The sequence below is a fragment of the Otolemur garnettii genome, unplaced genomic scaffold (assembly GCF_000181295.1).
Source record: "Otolemur garnettii isolate 467f Iridium unplaced genomic scaffold, OtoGar3 scaffold00055, whole genome shotgun sequence".
NCBI lineage: Eukaryota > Metazoa > Chordata > Mammalia > Primates > Galagidae > Otolemur > Otolemur garnettii.
The window spans coordinates 4,162,928-4,173,354 of record NW_003852450.1 but is presented as its reverse complement, the minus strand read 5'-3'; positions in this window follow the sequence as shown (position 1 = coordinate 4,173,354).

Here is a 10,427-nt window from a genome sequence, read left to right as displayed (position 1 = left end):
CACCTGTGTTTACTCTCCTTTCAAAAGTCCTCAGAACAAATCATTGACTGAAGTTATTGCTTCATTAGATTAAAATGAGATTTTTATTCCCAGGTCTGGTTCCTCTCAAATTGTCAGGTATATCACACAATACCAGAATTTTGGAGAACAATGAGAGTAACCTCTTCTAGACTGTTCTGTTTGTCTATTTCCAAAACTATAATTTTATAGTTTAAAGACCAGACCAACTCCTATTCCAAGTAATAATCAGTATAATTTAGTGACCTGTTACAACATTCTAATTCAAAAGTTAATCTCCTAAATCAGTCTACCTAAACTCTTCAAGACAGGCATCCTTAGGGTGGGAGCTAAGTTTAGAAAACAGTAGGCATGGGAGACAGGGGGTGACCTACACCGCCCAGACCAGCTGTGTCAGGTCTGCCCTAGCTTGCCTGACTCCATCTTATTTTCACTATATGTGCTTTCATATATACTCTTTGAAATATTAGAAAGATCTTTTCTCATCACTTTCAAATTCAGAGGCTGTATCTGTAATTCATTCCTTACAACTACTCACACTGTCTCACCTTTAATCCAAGCCCTTGTGGCCTGAATTGATTGATGGTGTCCTTGCCTCCTGTGTTGCCTACTCCCCAGTGAACTGCAGCCAGAGGGAGCTTCTAAAATACAAATCTGATCGTGTTGTTTTTTTTTTTCTTGCAGTTTTTGGCCAGGGCTGGGTTTGAACCCGCCATGTCCGGCATTTGGGACCAGCACCCTATTCCTTTGAGCCACAGGCACCGCCCAAATCTGATCGTGTTTTTCCCTTGAAACCTTTATTTACTATAATAGGATAAAATCTAAACTCCATGGTTTGGTAGGTTAGACCTTTGGTGATATTTTTCTCCCCCACTCCCCACCCGCAATAGCTTTCATAATCGCCAGACCTTTGGCAATCTGACCCTCATCTCTCTAGCCTCATTTTTCACCACTCCCCAAATGTATCCTAAATTTTAGCCATCCTAGCTATTTCCAACTCCTCTGACATGCAAAAATTCTCATATTCCCCAGGTTTTTCAATTCAATTAAAAAAACATGTATTAATAACGCATTCTGTCCCAATTAATGATGTAAGATAAGTAGAATTCCACTCCTCAGGAAGCTCAGACTGTCGTGGGAGACAGTCAAGTAAACAAAAGCAATGTTAGCGTTTCCTGGGCAAAGGGCTCAATAAATGTGGGTTCAGTGAAAAGATTATGGCCCAAAGGTGAGTCTGCTTGAAACATTCTCCTCTTGACCTTCCTCACACCCGCTTCTTCTGGATAATTCATAATCGCTGGGGTTGAGTTTCCCTGCAGGGCCTGATTCCACACTCTTTACTTTCCTATTCCAAGCCACTCAAATCTCCTTTCTCGTCATAGACCATCCCTCTTAGGCTCCTTGAAGGCTCAGGAGAAGGCTCAGGTGACACTGTCTTCCCTGACACCTCTGGGTGCACACACATTTGCACAGTCTGGTTTAGATCCCCTTGCCGTGCCCCTGGAGCACTATATTATGTCTCATAGGGTTTGGTATATGACATCTATTGTCTTTTTTTTTTTTTTTTGAGACAGAGTCTCTCTATGTCACCCTCACAGCAACCTCAAACTCTTGGGCTGAAGCCGTCCTCTTGCCTCAGCCTCTGAGTAGCTGGGACTACAGATACCTGCCACAATCCCCAGCTATTTTTGTTGTTGTTGTTGTCATTATTGTTTAGCTGGCCCAGGCTGGGTCTGAACCCACCAACCCAGGTGTATGTGGCTGGCACCCTAACCACTGAGCTATGGGAGCCAAGCCTGTCTTTTTTTTTTTTTTAACACAGAGACTTGGTCTGTTACCTGGCTAGCATGCAGTATTATGATCATAACTTGCAGCAAACTCAAACTCTTGGGCTAAGCCATCTTCCTACCTTAGCCTCCTGAATAGCTGGGACTATAGGCGCACATACCTGTGCCTGGCTAATTTTCCTGTTTTTAGTAGAGATGGAGTCTCACTCTTATTCAGGCTGGTCTCAAACTCCTGATTTCAGGTGCTGCTCCTGCCTCAGCCTCCCCAAGTGCTAGGATTATAGGTGTGAGTCACTGTGCCGGCCTGTTGTCTATTTCTTTTACTAAATTGTGAATACCCTGAGTACAGGACAGCAGTTTTTCATCTCTGCATCCGGTGCTTGGCACATAGTAAGTGCCAGTTGAAGGACAAAATGAATGAATATGAATGAATGAATAAGATAACCAAGACTTTGAATTCAAAGTTTTCATATCCTCTTTGGATATTGGATATCTGGAAATAGGACTTGGATATGACATTGGGATGAGTCCACTGACCCAGCTTTTAGAGCAGGAGCCCCACCCTCAAGGGGACAGAAGAGGAGAGATGAAGCGAGAGCCCTGTTTGAAGAAAGCCAACCTCAATTCAGCTGAGGCCAAAGTGACTGCTTCTCTTTAGAGCCCCAGGGACCCCAGAATATCTGTCATCCCTCATCCCTGTCTCCTGAAGGCTGTGCCTCCCAGCCCATTAGAAATGCTAATCTCCAGCTTGGAGTTGGATTAACAGAGCCAGTGGGGAGGGGACAAGTCATCTTCCAATCTTTATTAAGAGTGAAGGCTATACCCCTCTTGCCCAGCTGCCAACAAAGGGCTGGAATCCGGGAATTAGTTATAGTCCTTCTCATCAAGGCAGCCTCCACTGCTCAATGTTAGATTAAGTGGAGAAAGGCATGGGAGGACCCATTTCAGCCTCCCCCTCCCCACTTAATGCATCAGGGCCCATTTGTTTGATGTCAGTTCCTGCTGGAGCATGGACCAGGGAATGGGCCTCAGAGCAATTTAAATACACAGCTGAGACCCAACAGCCCAACCCCCACCCCACCATGGTCCCCACCCCCACCCCAGAACTTGCTGCTGATTAGCCCCAGACCCTTGCTCAGAGAAGCATGTCTTTGTGTAGACCCCCAGGACTTGGCTGAGTCCACATACAGACATCAGCCCTGGCTAGGACGGAGCTTGCCTTACCCATCCTGAGTCCCAACAGGAGTTCTGACTGCTCCGCTTCACACAGTGACACGGTAGAAAGGGAATTATTTCACACTGAAACAATGCAATTACATATTATATGTTTAAAATCCCAATCGCCCTCTAAAAAGGCTGAATCCTATTAAGGGAAGAGTCCAGGATTGATTTGGGTAGGGAGTTTGCAGACAGCAGCTGGGGAGAGTCCTGTATAATAGACAGGGGAGATTTTGGAACTCCAGGGAAATCTGGGGGGAGCAGATGAGGAACAGATACAGGCAGAGGGGAAATCAGAGTAGTGGTCTTCAAAGTGCAGTCCCTAAACTAGCAGTGTCCCAAATCACCTGAGAACTTGTAGAAGTGCAATTTCTTGGGCCCCATCCCTCAGAAACCCTGGAGTCTGTGTTTTAATGACCTCCCCCTACAGGTAATTCTGATGCAATCTAACACATGAGGACCCCTAGATTAGAGGGACCCAGAAAGCTGTGTACTCCTGAATGTAGCCCTGCCCATGTCCCCCAGACTCAGTCAAGCAAGTTCATGAATTTTGCTTTCTAGGAGTGGATGGTGCAAACCAGTTGGTGAATTTCACATCCACATTGATTCAGGGTGAAGCAGAGACTGCATGTGAACATAGGGGTCGGAATGTGCACCCCAAGTATTAGCAAAAAATGTGAGGAGGACTTTGGCTTTCATAGACCATAGGACTGGCAGGGCACTGAGCTGTCGAAGAGGTAAGAGGGCACCAGATGGCATTTAGGCACGATACATTTGCATTAAGTAACGTAAGAGGAGAAGGGGAACTAATAATGTTGACACCAACCTCGGAAGGCACAGTGATGTGTGCTTTATGCAAATCGTCTCTTTTAGCCTGCACACCAGCCCTTTGAGGAAGATAGCTTTATATCCCGTTCCTCATGAGGAAACTGTGATTCCAAATGGCTGAATAATTTGCACAAGGTAAGTGACAAAGCCAGAACTAGCTGCCAGGTCAGCCTGACTCAGAAACTGCAGCTTTCACAGCCGCACTTGGGGTATGAATGGGCACCCCTGTGAAGAATTAACTTCAAAGGCATCATGCCAGGGCAGCCCCTGCCAACTCTTCAACATGCACTGGCAAACATTTGCCCCTTACTCCTCCGCTCTGCTGTAGCAGGACAGCCAGGCTCCTGGCTCTTTCCTGGGGGAGCCTGGGACAGGGTGTGGGTGCCATGTGGCTACCGCCACATGTGATGAGGGGACAGTGAAACAATAGGTGCTCAGCCTTCTCCAGTTCACCCTGAGTACCAAGTAGGAGACAGGACTCTGCAGACAGATCAGGCACTAGCTGTGTGACCTCAGGCAAATTACTTGACCTCTCTTTGCCTGAGTTTCCTCATCTATAAAATAGAGCGTGTTGTGGTAGACCTCATCGGTTGTTGTAAAAAATCAAATCAGTTAAAATGTGGAAAGTTTTCAGAATAGCATCTGATGAGTAATAAGCCCTATATAATAATTTGTTAAACTTAAATAAATGAGGGCAGCGCTGGTAACTCAGAGGGTAGAGCACTGGCCACATATACCGGCAGGTTCGAACCCGGCCCAGGCCTGCTAAAACAACACTGACAACTGCAACAACAGCAACAACAACAACAAAAAAAAATAGCTGACCATTGTGGCAGGCACCTGTAGTCCCAGCTACTTGGGAGGCTAAGGCAAGAGAATTGCTTAAGCCCAAGAGTTTGAGGTTGCTGTGAGCTGCGACACCACGGCACTCTACCCATGGTGACATAGTGAGACTCTGTCTCAAAAAAAAAAAGAAAACCTTAAATGAATAAACCACCTTGGATGTTCCTCTCTTCTGCCTGACTGTTCTTCCAGCCTCTACTTTCTTCAAAAATCCTCCCCACCCTTTCCAAGGAGGCTCAAATCCATCTTTCATAGCTACCTTGTCTCTCTCCTGGGAGCTTCTCTTAACTTTCTTGCCCCTGCTGCCCTTGGGCCTTCAACATAAGCTCCCTGATATTGCATGGACTCATCTCTCCTCTGCGTGGCCAGGCTACAAATATCTAGAGGGCAGAACCAGTACTTCCTGTCTCCTGTGCCTTTGTAGAACTCAAGTCTTGGACTTGACACACAGAGTGTGGTTCATAAATACATGTTGACTGATCTTTGGGACCCAGTGGTCCCTGCAGGATAATCAGATCTCATTTGTGTTCAAGCTGTCTGCATCACTGTATTTACTGTCCAGCTAGTGATTTAGTCCTGTGGTTTTGGGGCAAAGAGCTGGGGAGCAGGCAGGCAGTATTTGTCTTCCTAAAAGCAAGTTTACCAGGCTCCAAGTGGCTGGATATAAGGGCCAGTGATAAGTGTTGAGAGCTGGAAGTTCATTCTATAGCCCCATTAATTAACTTTCCCAAAGTCCCCTAAGTGCTCTCGTCTCTCGTTAAAGCCCACTCTCATTTATCAGGAAAAAACATCCTTCACTTCCCTCCCTCCTGCTCCTTCTAGCTCCAGCCTGGCTGTTAGGACACAGCACAACCTCCTACCCATGTGACAACCCATGCATCAGAAGAGGATAAGGCTAGACATGGAGAAGCCCTGGGTTTGTCCCAAGAGAGAAGGACCACAGTACAGGACTCAGTCAATGTCCCTGGCACAAGATCCACAGCACCTGGCTGATGGAATTGGACGTCATTACCTCCCTGAGGTCATTTTACACTGAGATTTAGGAACCCAGCTCCCAAACTCAGAGCTTCTTCCAGGCCACAGATACAATATGCCAGTTCCTTCCTTCTCAACACTGACAGCACCTCTTCTTAGGGAAGAGGAATTTGACAAAGACCATCATCAGTGTAGTGAGCTCTGAGAGCCAGAGAAGTTCAAGTCTGCCATCCTTCTCCCTACCAAGTCACAGCAACAACCCCTATGAAAAACAAAAATATACAACAAGTCCTTCTTTCTGAACCACATCAGCACCCTCCTTCCTGGGATTTTCTACAGGGACACGCTCTGGTGTGGCCAGCATGGTTAAGGCCACAGGCTAACTGCAGGAAGAGAATGTGGGCTGGCCTGGATAAGCACAGCCATCCAGGCAGTCTCTCTTCAGAGAGCCCGAGTCCCCTCTCAATTTTACGTGCATGTGCCTCGGCCCTACGGAACATCAAGCCCAGAGTGAGCCCTGATCCACTCCCCTTGTTTTATAGGTTTCACACATCAAATGGGAAATCCAAAACTGGCTCCCCGCCATGCAGCAAACGTGTTGCCCCTCCCTCCACATCAGTAGTAGACCTTGGGGGAAAGCAAACACATTTCTTTTTTTTTTTTTTTTTTTGAGACAGAGCCTCAAGCTGTCCCCCTGGGTAGAGTGCCGTGGCATTACAGCTCACAGCAACCTCCAACTCCCGGGCTCAAGCGAGTCTCTTGCCTCCGCCTCCCAAGTAGCTGGGACCACAGGCGCCCGCCACAACGCCCGGCTATTTTTTGGTTGCAGCCATCATTGTTGTTTGGCGGGTCCGGGCTGGGGATTCGAACCCGCCACCTTAGGTGTATGTGGCTGGCGCCTTAGCCGGTTGAGCTATAGGCGCCGAGCCAGCAAACACATTTCAAATGATGGCCACCAGACTACATCTGAAAGGGCAAGGGTATTTTGGGGGAAGGAGGGTGGAGGAATACACAAACGTAGAAATATACTCATTCTAAAGCCAAATAGAAAAATTAGGGGTTTTCTGCTGCTCCAGACTCTCCCAGACCTCCAGCCGCCTACCACAGCACACAGCTGTGAGCTGTGCTCAGCTTGGGGAAGTGGGGACAGGAAAAGGGTAATATAGTAATTCTCAGGACTCTTGCCCTAAACTGGGGAATATGTAGGTGTGATTTTGGTTGTCAGAAGCAGGCAGACCCCAGCTTCAACATCCTCTTCCTCCCTCCCCCAAGCCTGACAGCTACCCCTTTCCATCTCCCGGCTGTCAGACCACTCTCACGGGTGCGTCAGTGGCTTTTAACTGAGACCCTGGCTTCCATTCTATTAGTGAGCCTGGGAGTAATTACAACTTCATTAGCAAAATAGGTTCTTGGTTCAGAGACTCCCTCCCACAAAACAAAACACACACCCGCTTTCCTCCATCTGAAGTCTGTCCCCGGAGGCCCCCAACTAACAATGCGGGCAGGCGGCAGGGAAACCTGGCAGGAGAGGGGGGAAAGCCAGCGACGGCTGGCCAATGGCAGGAGCCCCCTGCCCTCTCCGTGTGCATCTGTGGGCTGGCTCCCCAGGGGAGATCTCTGACAGGGAGAGGGATGGCACTGCAGCAAATGAGGGGCATGACCCCTCACAGCCGTCTGCCCTCTGGCCCGGCCTGGCCTTCCGAGTATGGGTTTAACCCACAGCCAGGTCACTTCTGGGGTGCACAGGCACCATCAGTAGAAGGGCATCTGACGTGTCAGGCATCCCAGCTCCCTTGTCCCTCTCTCCCATCCTATACTTCAGCAGCTGCAGCTCCAGGGGCAAGGAAGCTGTGGGTCTGCCCAGCAAGGACAAAGCTGTGCCCCAGAACCACCCAGTAGAGAGACTGTTAGCCAGCCTTTGGCACCAGACCAGGCAGGCAGGTCCTTGACACCTGGGATGGATTCCACAGCTCCCCAGCACTGCTCTGTCATCTCACACCTCAGCATTAGGCAGTGTTTTCTTTGGGTCTAAATTAACTCCACGGTACAATTACAATCATCCATACTTGGGAAATTGCTGATAGTCAGTCTCTTTTCCTATTCTTTTAATAGATTTTAGGAGCATGGCGTCCAATGTTCCCCTGCCCTAAGTGGGACCCGGCTAACCTACTCTACCTCACACCTTCCTGAGTTTCTCCAGTCATGCAGTACCAAAAACAACATCCTGCCTCTCCTGGCAGGGAGCACCCAGGATGAGGCCATACCAGCTCCCATGACTCCCACTGCCCACCCTCCACAAGAAGGGACAGGCTGCCTGCAGACCCTCTTTGTGGACATGCCCCTTTGTCCACAAAGCTTCCAGAGAGTGCTGGCTGCTTTTTCTGGGGTCTTTGCAAGTAACAGCTGGTGAATTCTCATTCCTGCTGAGGGACCCTCTGCTTGGGTCCTCCACCGGCAAGATGCCATCTGGCTGAGGCTGGACCCAGAAGCAGAGGGATAGATGAGATGACCTCCAGACAGCCTGGCCACTGATAAGACTCCACTCAGCCCTGGCCCTGCCTTGGGCTCTAACTTGACCCTATTCTGCCCCAGGCCTGATAACTCAGCTTCTGCCCTCCCTCTCCCAACTGCAATCCACAACCAGCCCAGAGGCCAGGCAGGAGGACCCCTGCTCCTTGCCCTTCAAAGAAAAGGAGTCCCCAGAGGCCAGCCCAGCTGTACACACTGCGCTCCTGCTTGTGTTCCCTGAAAGCAACCGTCCTTTTGTTAATTCTGCAATTTCCCAAAGTGCCAGGAGCATCTCATCTGACAGCCACAGCATCTGTTCTTCTCACTCTCCAGAAGGTCGGGTGGGAGCGATGCCAGCTTCTTCCCTGAGGCTACCCCAGCCTCACACTCCTCCTGCCTGAGTTGGGCACCCTGCTCACCTGATCCCCTGGGAGGGCCTCCCTTCTGTCTCTGCATAACTAGTTCCGGTCAACCTTCCTCATGACCATGGCTGGCAGCCTCAATAATCACCTCTTCTTCCAGGTTCAAGCTTACCTGGCCAAATGGATGGGCACCTATTCTGTTCCTTGGTGGACTGCAGGAAAAGAGGCTATTTTTTCCATTTGAGGCAGGTGCAGGAGCCACAGGGTGTCAAGGAAAGGAGAAGTCCTGTGCTCAGTCCTTTCCAGTGCCCCCTCCCTCTATGTACACAGTCTCTGGGATATCAGTTCCAGGGCAGTAGAGGGAGTCTGGCCTGCCCCTGCCCCGAGCTTCAGCGAGGTGGCTCTCAGCCTGGGCACTACTGACACCTTGGTCTGGGTCCTTCTTAGTTGTGGGGCTGTCCTGGGCATGACAGGACATGTTGGATGTTTAGTAGCATCCTGACCTCTACCTACCAGATGTCAGCAACACACCTCCCACCCCCCGCACCTGCCCCATTTGTGATAACCAAAAATGTCTCCAGACTTTGCCAAATGTCCCCTAGTAGAGAACCACTGACCTAAGGCAAAAAAGAAACCTAATATCTGAGTGTCAGTGACTGACATCCCACTCATTTCTGATTCCTAGGCTCCAAGTGACAGAGGGATGGCTTAAACCAGAGAGCAGCAAAAGTTTTCAGTGAAGAGTGACAGAGTAAACATTATCAGCTTTGTGGCCATACAGTCTCTGTTGTGACTATTCAGCTGCCAGTGTAGCATTAAAGAGCTGGAGACAATACATAAAATGAACATGCATGGCTGTGTTCCAATTGATCTTTATTTATGAACACTGAAATTTGAATTTCATATTATTTTCACGTGTCATGAAATATTCTTCTGATTATTTTCATCCATTTAAAAATGTAAAATACATTCTTAGCATATGGACTGTACCCTGGCTTAAAGGATCTCAGAGGGATCAAAACACCAGAGGCCCCGTTGGCCTGCTCCTAAGACATTAACAAAGCCAAGGACAGTGGCTGAAGCTGAGAATGGAGTCCTCCTCCTCTGGGAGAGAGTGAATCATTCACTCCCAAGTCTCTTTGGCCGGATAATTCTAGGTAGTTTTTAGTGGGGTAACCTCACTGAGCCCAGCAGGAAAAGCAATATAATTTCCAATGCCTGGTACAAAATGAGAATGCTAGGCATCCTGTTTAAAAATTATTATTTATTCTAAGACAAGAGCAGAAGAACATTACACAGGCTGTACACTCACAAAGGCAGTCCTGGACCTCAGGTTTCCTTCCAGGGAGGTCTACACCCACCTTACAGCTTCTGCAGCCAGGGAACCCAAATACCAGGCTGCTCCTCTGCCCCTAATGGACAGCTTTTCATATGGGCCAGTACAATTGTGCCCTGCATGATGACAGCTGGCTAAAGTGAGGAATGGGGTGTTTAACCTAGCCCATGCTCCACTCATCAAGCTGTGTGCCTGGTGCAATGCCCTACCTGCTTGGAGGAATTTGAACTAACTATATAGGTTGGTATTGGCCTTGCATGGTCCTGTCTACCCCCATCCTGAACTCCCAGAGTGGAATGAAATGATTCACGCATCAGTTCATTTAACAAATCCATGTTGAGCCTCAGACGCTCTGCTGAGGGTGCAAAGACATTAAGAAGCAGCAGTGGACACATCCCATCACCACACAGAGCAGTAAGCGGGATGCCTGTGAAGTGATGAGGGCACTACAGAGGGCTACCTGATGCCTAAAGTGGGAGTCCCAAGCAGGTCTGGAGGGGATAACTGCCAGCCTGATCTTTAAGGGCAAGGGGGATTTAACCAGGTATTTCT